This window comes from Panicum virgatum, chromosome 5K, assembly GCF_016808335.1.
Source record: "Panicum virgatum strain AP13 chromosome 5K, P.virgatum_v5, whole genome shotgun sequence".
NCBI lineage: Eukaryota > Viridiplantae > Streptophyta > Magnoliopsida > Poales > Poaceae > Panicum > Panicum virgatum.
The window spans coordinates 15,038,611-15,048,609 of NC_053140.1; the positions used below are offsets into that span (position 1 = coordinate 15,038,611).

A 9,999-nucleotide genomic window follows, 5' to 3' on the forward strand; every position below is an offset into this window, starting at 1 on the left:
CGGCGGCAGGTGAGAGGAAGAAGCAGGGGATGGATGAAAAACCTATTGGATATCCTAGCCCTCTGGATAGCTAAACGACTTGTTAAATAGTTAGCTAAATGGAATTTAGCTAGTGTAATTTGAAGAAACTCTTGAAGATGCTCTTATACTGCGTTGCAGATAAACTTCGCAAATGTTTCACTGCCAGAATTTTCTCTGATGCACGGTTGATGTGCCCCTCCGTGAGTGATTCTGTCCTGAGCTATTCCCGCCGCCTGTTGCATGCTGAATTTTCTTTGATGCACGGTTGATGGGCTGTGGGCCGATGGATGGGCTGCTATTAGATTAGAGATATAAGAAGTAAAATTATCTATCGAAAGGGTGTATAGGAGAGCCCCCCTTAGGGTGAAAGCGGAACGGGGAAATTTCCGTACCAACAGACATCGTATTTTGTATTATGATACCGTTTTCAACATTCCCGTTTTCTGAAAAACATAAAAGTTATTAATTTACAATTAATTTTATAGTCGTATTATGTATTATTATTTCTGTACATGAGGAATAGGCCACAAGAAATGCAGGGGAATATTAAGTACAACCGCTAGTGATCAGGATAACAAAATCACACAAACCATACTGCCAATTTGACCTTAGGTAATAGGTCAGCCCAAGCAATTAAAAAAAAGATAAGCAATGGAGGGGTCACAATTTTCCTAAAGAAACGGACAAACAGTGGCATAACATGTAGTTAAATATAGTGCTCTTTTGGCTGAAGCTACACGCACTGGATTCTATTTTACTAGGAGGCAATAGATCATGCAAATTGGATGTTCTTCCTTACAATTAACTTGAGTACAATCTTGCAAGAGTAGAACATAGCCTATTTCCAAGAATAAAGAAATCGCTAAGATAAGATTCAACGGCACCACACAAACCCAATGCATAAACCAAATCACTTCCAGCTCTATGCAATGGAACATGTCAGGCGTTCGCCACCTCACAAGGTTCTAGGCATACAAGTTCTTATATTAACCTAATACAAAAGCATAGCATAAGTTAGTGACAAGCTCTAGTCTTCATAGACTAGCCTCCTAATGCTACTGACAAGAGTAGTAGGTGGGTCAGCTGCAGCCTTCTTTGCCTTTTTCTTCTTAGCTGTCTTCTTCTTCTTTTGAACTTTCTATTTCTTGGACCGGGAGGAACCAGCTTCATCATCCAGGCCGGGGGCCGGCGCGCCGTCCATCGCGGCGTCTAGCCGGGCTGGCGGGCTGCTGCCCATGGTGGCCGGCGCGGGCAGGGGGGGGGGGCACGACTCCAGGGGCCGGCGGCGCGGCCTCCAGGGCGGGCGTCGCGACTCCTCGAGGGGACGGCGGCATTGGGGCGTGGCGGCGGCGGGGCGTCGCGACGCGGGGGGGGGGGGGGGGGGGGGGGGGGGGGGCGACGCACAGAGTCAGGAGTAGCAGATGGATTTGGATGGAGGGGTATATACGTCCATATGAGAAAAATACGAGGAGCTGTACTCTGCGGGTGGGCCTCCAGAGGGGAAAGATGTATTATGATGGTATATATCCAATATGGTGAATTGTTATAGCATACTAGTGGTGCACGTGCCACAGGCACATGTTTAAAAAAATTATATTTAAAAATATCACATGTTTATAAAAAGGATAACTATATTTAAAATAACATGAGACTCAAAATTGATATAATAAAACAAAGTTGGATTACATTGAACGGCTGCTAAAACAACTAAATTCCGCTAAAACAACTAAATTATTTTTTTATTAGGAATGTAGCAATCCACTCCATTCTAAATCTAATCTAATCCAGGTTCTCATACAAAGATATTCTCACAAGAAATTCATTAACCATCAAATTATATTAACAGCAGTTGGGCTGGAAGAAAGTATTGACCATGGCATGGTCCCACTGCCTAGTCACTGGGTTTACAAGGGCATCCACTGTTTGAATATTTTTGCCATTACCAATAGCCCAAAATAGACTGCGCCAGGTGTAAGAGACTGATCGAATATTTTTGCCATTACCAATAGCCCAAAATAGACTGCGTCAGGTGTAAGAGGCTGATCGAGATGAGCTGGCAGGCAAAAAATCAGTGAAAGGAAAGTAGCGGCTCTTCAGTACCCTTGCACAAAAGATTCTGGTTCAGTGATAAGTCTCCATCCCTGAGCCTAGCATTGCTTGGTTAAAGAAGTGGAGATCTCTAAAACCAAGAACACCAAGAAATTTTGGAGAAGAAAGCCACTCCCATGAGCGCCAGTGCATTTTTTTCCTTCCATTTTCCACACCCCACCACGCTTCGACAATTAGCTTCCTCATCTGCAACCGATCCCTGACCCTGGCCGTTCTTATCAAATTGCATGTAGGAGCCAATTCTATCCCCCAAATCTTTGCCCAATTTTCAGTATTGAGAGGATGCAGCAGTAAATTAAGTAGGAACAAGAAAATATTATAATGCATCTGTTATATATTTTTTTCATTTGTGCTATCACGTCCAGTCAGCCGGTGTCTATTACACATTTAGAACCTACCAAAGAACCATCTCAGTAGGTCGGTCTGTCACAAGAACACAGACAGCTGCAATCTGTCTGCTCTCTGCCTCCTCGACAGCCTTGGCGAACCTGCAAGAAAATATTTAATTCAATTTTCTAATGTTTCAATAGGTATCAATGGCTATTTTAGTATCTACACGATGTGTTAATTTGATAAGCATTTGTGTGATAATTGGTGAATGGCATTTTGCATATTGATTCCGGTTTCCTTCTGGAAATAGCTAGAAAGTCTTAATTGAGGGTCACCTGGAGGTGTTTCGTGAGAGGGTGGGTAGGTTTCAACTTGGTGGGAATTGTATTAGAAAGTTTCAACTTTTATAGTAAATCTTTCAGAAAGTTTCAACTTTTATTGTAAATCTTTCAGAAAATTTCCCAACCAATAACAAGTTTCCCCGGATTGAGAATCTTGTTCTCATTTCTCAGTTGAGAAATAAAGAATTTACCTTTTCGAGAAGTGCTTCACGATGTTCTAGAAGTCCATCATCAGAACCATATCTACTGAGTGTTGGTTCCCTGATGATTCTTTCAATCTTATTCGTAGCTGAGATGCTGCATGGTCTGGTCATGCTGATTGGACCCTTACAGATATGGTTGTCACAAATTAGATTGCATACACTTGACCAAAAAAAGGAGATGATTACATACAAATGTTTCCTACTTTGGCAACATAAGAATCATTTTCAGGAATAGCTAAAAACTGTATGATGTGTTCCATTAGACATAGCAAACGATATGTACCCAACTACAAACAACTTGAACAAGACAATTTCAGATGTATTTAAGCACCTGGTTATTAATATTGATATCATAGTAAATATCATTTCCTGGTGTCTTCCATGAGGTCATCAACATTAGTTTGAACCTCGGCACATTTGGAAACTAGGAACAAAGGAATTAACCTTAGGAGTTGGAAGCATAAATATTAAGTCTGGAAAGTAAATACCTTAACAGAGAAATGAGCTCCAAGCAGGAAGATGCTGCGAAGGTGATCGAAAAAATGAAAGGGAAGCAAATTCTCCTAAAAAGGTAACTGTCAATCTGAGAAAAAGTATATGAAAGAAAAATATGATCATGTAGCTGAATCTGGGTTAGCAATGAGCAGTCCAAAGTTGCAAAAAGGTCTGCTAGGCTATCTCAAGTGGTATTTTGAATTCAGTGCGAAACATGCTCATGCGGATGACAGATTATTCTCGAGAAGCATGGAGTGTGCACTGAGCAACAAACATCTCTTTAATATTACAGCAAGATGACAGAAGAATCTTGGTAGCTTATATCATTCTTAGAGAGAATGAGTGCAGAATCTAAGTTACTGTCTGGAAAACTAATTTCAGGAATGTGAACTTTTGGAAAATGAAGCAAAACACTTTTGAATGTATCTGCTAATGGGCCGCACATTTCAAGTTTGGAATCATGTAAGCAGAAATAGCATATCTCCCTTTTTAGGAGCCCAAAAGTCCTGAGTCCTGACTTCATTTTATAACAGGGGCACTGCAAGACTGCATACATGCCAAAAATATGTGGGGACTAACCTCTAAATTTACACAGGTCATTATGCGACCTGAGGGATCTGCAGATTAATTGAAGAGGCATACTCAGCTGTTTGGTTGTGGCTGCAAAAAGTAGCAACTACTTTAACATGTAGGACATTTTACCATAGGCATGAAAGCAAGAGAGTAGCAGGTTGGGTGTGGTACGAAAACAAAGAGTGGCATGCACAATTGCACATACAAAAAGGAGAGTAGAAATTTGTACATGTGTATCTGCCATGCTCCATGCTTGTTATTCTGAACCAAAACCATGAGTCTCTGCAAACAAAGACCATGTAAGTAGGGTTGTCAACTCTCTCTTTTTCAACAAATATAAAACAAAGACTATAAAGTTATTTCATTGCCAAATTACTCTTAGTCATAATTCCTGCATATTAAAGTACTCTTGGCAAGAATATTACCATGAGGCAAAGATTATTATCACTCATCTGCACTCAGTTTCGAATCCAACAAAGAGCAGAATCATTTCCTGCATTCATGACAAAGATTAATTGTAGAGAAAGGACAGATAATGTGATATCCTATCAGAAAATAAGCTCAGTCACCAGTCACAAATGCTACTGAAATTAAGATGCACCTATGTGAAGAATTAGTTTTGTATCAAAAAGGAGCCGCTGTTGTAAACAGCTTAGATCCTAATGCACCTACCAAAAGATTTTTTTTTTCATACTATGTAAAATGCATATAGATGGAGCCGAATTACTATCTACTCTGTCTTGCTGTGTAACCATCGGGAATTAGAAGGATTGCAGGGAGGCAGAGAGTTTCATCAAGAATACAGCTAACTGGACAAATCAAGAATATATATCACGCGTTAGTTAACACCAAATGGATACCAAATTTTACTCAGAGTTCAAGGATATAAATGTTAAGCTACAACCATGAGGTCTAAATCACTTAATTTTTTGGAAATAAAAAATTAAATAGAGTAGAATATACCTCAGAATGGTTCTTAGTCCATGATGCCTCTTTGTCCGCTCATAGGGTGTATTAGCTTAACAATACCCTCATAAGTATGAAACTGAACCCTTACTTGCACCATGTATTCAATATGTTATGACTGGGAATGTGTACAAGAGGAGGCAGCGCGGTTGAACGGCAAAAACGCACACACGCCCACGTCTGGAAGCAGTTCCTAGCGTTTTCAAATTTGTAATTCAGTCTATGCGTTATGTACCTAGTCTATATGACTACATACTCCATGTTAATGTAAGTTATGCTTGGGGATCAGTTTTGATCTCAGGGCGTCCTAACTCAGTATTCTCCCTCGCTCGCTCGCTAGTTCGCTCGCCCTCATGATCGCCGGCCACCAGGACAGCTTTTGTGCCGCGCCGATGCCAAGTCTCGCCCACCCACCAGCCACCATTACAACCTGAGAAGGGCAGAAACTAACAGAATACTCTTACCATCTCCAGATTCAAGCATCCTCTTTTCTCCTCTTCTCCAAGCATACATCTCAAACCTACAGAAAATGCAGAACAAAGTACATGTGAAATGGATTAGTGCCACTCAATTACTCATACAAAAATCCGTACCAAAGATGAAGAGAATTTGAAAAAGAAAAAGATCACAGGTTCCATTGCTACAAAAAAAAACTACTCCAAGCTCTCTACCTCCCAATTCTATCAAGAACTTAGTCTCCATCGGACGCCTCTGGTTGTTGGCTGCTCTCCTACCTACGTCAAATCAAGGCTCTGTCACATAGTGCTCTTAGATCATAAATCGTAGAGGCAGTGCAGGATCAATAACCTGCAAACAAATGTTATTTCTCCACTGTGAGATCCAATAAGCACGTGTCGCTAATCAGATATTTGAAACAGAAAAATAGCTTCAGGAGATTTTCGTCCAAGACAATGTCAGAATTGTATTCATGAGCGTATGAGAAAAGACCGGTAGGATGAACAGAGAAGCTTAGACATGCATAATGCAACATCTCTAGTTCCAATTGAACCCTTTTCTTGCTGTCAGCTGACCAGCACAGACTATAGAGAAACAAACGGCGATGCTCGACCTGCAAGGGGCATCAACTTCACTGGGGCATTTACCCAAACATAGAGAGTGCACCCACATCATCCCCTCCGTTAATATGCAAAAAAAAAAAATACATACACAACATGTAGGATTCATGACTCGTGAGATGAGATTACAAACCAGCGATGGATGAGCAACAAGAGCACAGCTAGTAGCTTACCGTATCTGGACGACCTGCAGCCACGGTGAGGATGCCGGTGTTTGTACAGGCGCATGGCCGCGGACGACTGCATGGTGGATAGAACTTGTCACGACCCCAAAATGTTGAACGCGCGGAATGCCGGCGTCCAACCTCGTTCCACGCGTCGGCCATCCTCGCTCCCCGCACTGTGCACGCCCTTATCCGCGACCCCGCCGCTGGCCTTATCCTCCCCTCTGCCGTGTTCCCCTTCTCCTCCTCTTCTTCCTCGAGCACGAGCAGAGCAGAGCAGAGCCGCCCTCGCCGGCGCCCCGACCAACTTCAGCTGCCACTCCTCGATTCCGCTCGCCCACGGCCTCCTCACCTCGCCCTCTGTCTCCCCCGCCCCTCACCGGACTCGATTGAGCCCAACCCCGGCCGGAATCGACCTCACGCCCAGCCGACCTCCATTGACGCCGCCGCGAGAAGCTTCGCTGCCGGCCGCGATTCGTCGTCTCCGGTCGCCCTCTCCTCCATTCCTCGCATGGGGAGCTTCCCCTCGACGTCCTCCCTCGATTCCCCTCCTCACTCGGCCCTTTCCCTTGTCGTGCAGGCGCCCCGGCGGAGCTCGCCGTCCGTCGCCGCCTAGCGCCGTCGCGCCGCCCCTCCGCCGCCGTTCCCCGTCCGCGCCGCTGCCGGTGAGGTTCACTGCCTCCTCCTCATCACCGTGCCCGCCACCCCCGGCCTGCTCCGGCCCCGCCTCGCCGTGCCGCCTCGCGCCGCCGCCGCCCGCCGTCGCCGTCGCCGTGGCCGCGCGTGCGCTCGTGCACCGCGCGACGCGCGTCGTCGTGGCCGTGTCCACGCCGCGGTCAAGGCTGGCATTGCCTTGACCCGACCTGGGTGGGCCGCTGGCCCGTGGGCCCCGCCTGTCGGCCTCCTCTACCTTGCAAAATTCATAGAAATTTGTGTATAGCTCAAAAAAAATGTGAAACTTATTTTGTTGGATTCCTCTACCTTAGATCTACTCAAGAAAAATATTATTTTGCATGTTTATTTGCTGTTTGTTAAAGTTTTAGTGTGTTTCCGTTTGTTCTGTCTGAAAATGATTTAATGTAGAACTTTTTGCTAGAAAGTGATAAAAGGGTGAAACCAGTTTTGTTAGCTTTTTTTATATGCATAGTATTTATGATAATTTTTTTGGATTTGTTTAGTTAAGTTTGCATGTTTTTTCTGATTTATCTTGTTTTGAATAGCTGAAAATTGATCTATTTATGATTAATTATCGAAAAATGCTTTTGCTGCAAAATCAATTTTCAAGAGTTCTTTGTGTTGTCCTCTGCCTTCTTAATTTATTTCATGATTTATGCTTGATTTATATTTCATTTCTTAATTCTTGCATCGCATTCATGCATTATAGTGACCGAACCGTCGGAGGTCGAACCTGTGGAGCCCACCGAGCCCGTTGAGCCAGAGCTCTGAGTTCCATTCGCGGTCGAGGCCGAAGTTAACCAAGGCAAGCAGCTAAGCATGATTTCTTGCTCCTATTTAATCTGAGTTAGTTATCTCACCGGGTAAAGTTGGGTTATATATATTATGTATGTAATACATTCTCTTACCTACTTTGATGCATTGTCCATCCTTGAATTGTTTAACCCTGTCCTTGGCACATGCTAGTTAGATAATAACTTAACTTGACTAGATGCTTAGCCCTGCTTAGAGTACTCATATTGATTATTAGGAAGGGTAGTTTGGAGAAGCACATTTATTGGTTACCCTTGATCTCACTAGTTTGGCTTGGTGGTAAGGGTTGGTAGTATCGAGATTCGACCGGAATGGTAGGGTCTAGAGAATGAAGTCACGTGGGCGTAGTCCGCTTGGATCGATTAAGGACCGAGTAGATGCCATCGGCCTTGAGCACCTTTCCGTGCTACCACATATCCAATATAATGGTACGGATGAACTAATTACCTTCTTTGACTTGATCATTGATGTACAGTCCTAGATACGTGGCTAAGGGCTATGCAGAGAGGCTTAGAGGTGTCCCCCGGATGGACCTATGTGTAGGAAAGTTTAGAGATGGCCCCGGTGGAAACTAAGTCTCTACTCGTAAGCTAGGTGTGAAAATTTTAATGATCGAGCCATGTTGGGAACGGTTGACGCGAGTACCCCCTTATCCAACTTTGGCCGGTTGGGTGAGTCGCATGGTCCTTGCGTCGTGTGAGTAAAGTAGTACACCATTGCAATGTTATAATCAATTCGAATTGCCGCGCTCTCGGTGTCGGGTACCACGATTAGGGACACCCTAATAGTGGTACTAAGATTACTCTAAAAAACGCAAACACATGTTAACGCAACTGGGCCCACGAAGGCCCACGGCCTCCTCCCAATCTGGAAGAAAGAAAAGGACTCAAAGAAGCCCAGCATACGGCCCATTCACATCCCATCGAGACCCTCGACTGTGCCACACATCTCCGCCTCGCTCGAGGGTAGCGAATCTACCCTTGAGTGGGCAGAACATCTCCACCTCGCTCGAGGCCACCCCTCGGCATAAAGGACAAACGGCCCTGCTGCTCACCCGTCCGTCGTACAGAGGCATTAAGTGCCAACCACTCCTCCACAGTGCCTGGGACAGACGGCGTCAGGCCGCCATTCCCCACAGTGGCTGTGACCGGAGTCCCATCCGCCAGCTCCAGTCACTGCTCCGCCATCCCGGATGCTGTGGCGACACTGTGGACCTGCGACATGGGACGAGATGGGCTCGGCACTGTTCCCATCACTATTCTGCCAACTCCGGCCGTCCGGACTCCACCTCATCACACGAATGGCCCCAGGCCCACCTCCTACTCAGGGAGAGGTCCGGTGTCGCCACGCGCCTCCCCTCTTCAAGGGGTCCGGGACCTCCACGCAACCCTCGGACCTCCTAGAGTGCACGCCAGCACTCCGTCCAGGGGGTCCAGGGCCTCAGCGTGCCCCGCCACCATCGGTGCATGAAAGATCCTGACCCGCAGGGCCCACAAAACGCCATCACGCCACGTCTGGAGGACAGTACACCCTACAGCGATGACAACGCCGCCTGCTAGGGCTGGCAGGACACCGGCGCGATCTCCGCAAGACCAAGGACGATATCCAGGACGACTGCCACGCCCAACGCCATGCCCCGCAGTGTACTTCCTACAGTATTCGACCACTACACCCCCGCGATTTGGGGGAAGACGATGACTTCCACGCCCCCCTGCTCATGTACCCCGCCCCTCCTTGTGACTATAAAAGGAGGAGGCGGGCTTCCTTTAAGGGGGACGTTCTGGACTTTAGCTGCCATCGCCATCTAGGTCGGTCGGCTCTAGACCTCACTCAGAGCACACGTACTCGCTCCGAGCTTCAACATCGCTATTCGCCACGCTCAAACCCTCTTCTAGCAGGGACTTGGGAGCTTCCTTCCCTCTCTCGCATCACTTATACCCCCTACTACAAGCACTCCGGGTGCAAGATAATATAGTGCCCTCGCACACCCTCTTGCTGGACGTACGGCCCCGCGGCCGGAACCAGGATAAACCCGTGCGTTACTGTGTTGCCTCTTGCATCAACATCTGGGACGAGGAAACACGCATCATTTACTAGTTAGGATCCGGACCCCCGGGTCGGGACACCGACAGTTGGCGCGCCAGGTAGGGGCTCGCTGCGTGACATTTTCTCTCTTGTTCCCATTTGATCTCCAGGGATGGTGAGCAGATCCAACCCGTACCCCATGGGCATC

The 9,999-nt window shown here is 46.2% G+C and overlaps 1 long non-coding RNA gene across 5 annotated transcripts; it reads right to left on the reverse strand.

Annotated features, from left to right (window-relative positions):
* Window positions 1-1,651: 1,651 nt before the first annotated feature.
* Window positions 1,652-6,226, reverse strand: LOC120706578. 5 transcript variants are annotated; one of them, XR_005688361.1, is made up of 8 exons: window positions 5,846-6,226; window positions 5,710-5,772; window positions 4,498-5,558; window positions 4,302-4,354; window positions 4,079-4,159; window positions 3,493-3,567; window positions 2,993-3,127; window positions 2,426-2,618 (listed from the first exon to the last, which is right to left on the reverse strand). It is a non-coding gene; the product is annotated as an uncharacterized LOC120706578 (long non-coding RNA). The 5 variants fall into 5 exon arrangements; XR_005688358.1 differs by lacking the exon at window positions 2,426-2,618 and adding an exon at window positions 1,652-2,329 and having other exon boundaries at window positions 5,710-6,226; XR_005688360.1 differs by lacking the exon at window positions 2,426-2,618 and adding an exon at window positions 1,652-2,335 and having other exon boundaries at window positions 5,710-6,226.
* Window positions 6,227-9,999: the final 3,773 nt, after the last annotated feature.